Source organism: Lagopus leucura, unplaced genomic scaffold, assembly GCF_019238085.1.
Source record: "Lagopus leucura isolate 7727_CA_CO unplaced genomic scaffold, USGS_WTPT01 177-6_obj-0_obj, whole genome shotgun sequence".
Taxonomy (NCBI): Eukaryota; Metazoa; Chordata; class Aves; order Galliformes; family Phasianidae; genus Lagopus; species Lagopus leucura.
In genome coordinates this window covers 13,774-14,131 of record NW_024962992.1, presented here as the reverse complement: position 1 = coordinate 14,131, position 358 = coordinate 13,774, and the positions used below count along the sequence as shown (strand labels likewise).

General features: G+C 47.8%; 1 protein-coding gene across 1 annotated transcript in view; it reads left to right on the top strand.

Annotated features, from left to right (window-relative positions):
- Window positions 1-358, top strand: part of LOC122190922 (rho guanine nucleotide exchange factor 17-like) — a 14,510-nt gene that overhangs the window by 431 nt on the left and 13,721 nt on the right. The gene's annotated exons all lie outside the window — the stretch shown is intronic.

Sequence of the window (358 nt, the reverse complement as noted above, 5' to 3'; positions counted from 1 at the left end):
GCCTTCATCCTCATCATAGTCATCTTGTGCCTTCATCCTCATCTGTGCCTTCATCCTCATCCCACACCTCCATCCTCATCTTTCTCCTACACCTCCATCCTCATCCTCATCATCATTTTGTGCCTTTTATCCTCATCCCACACCTCCATCCTCATCCTCGTCTTGTGCCTTCATCCTCCTTTCAAACCTCCATCCTCATCCTCATCCTCATCCCAAATCTCTATCCTCATCCTCATCCCAAACCTCCATCCTCATCCTCATCATCATCTTGTGCCTTTTATCCTTATCCCAAACCTCCATCCTCATCCTCATCCCAAACCTCCATCCTTATCCTTATCCCAAACCTCCATCCTCATCC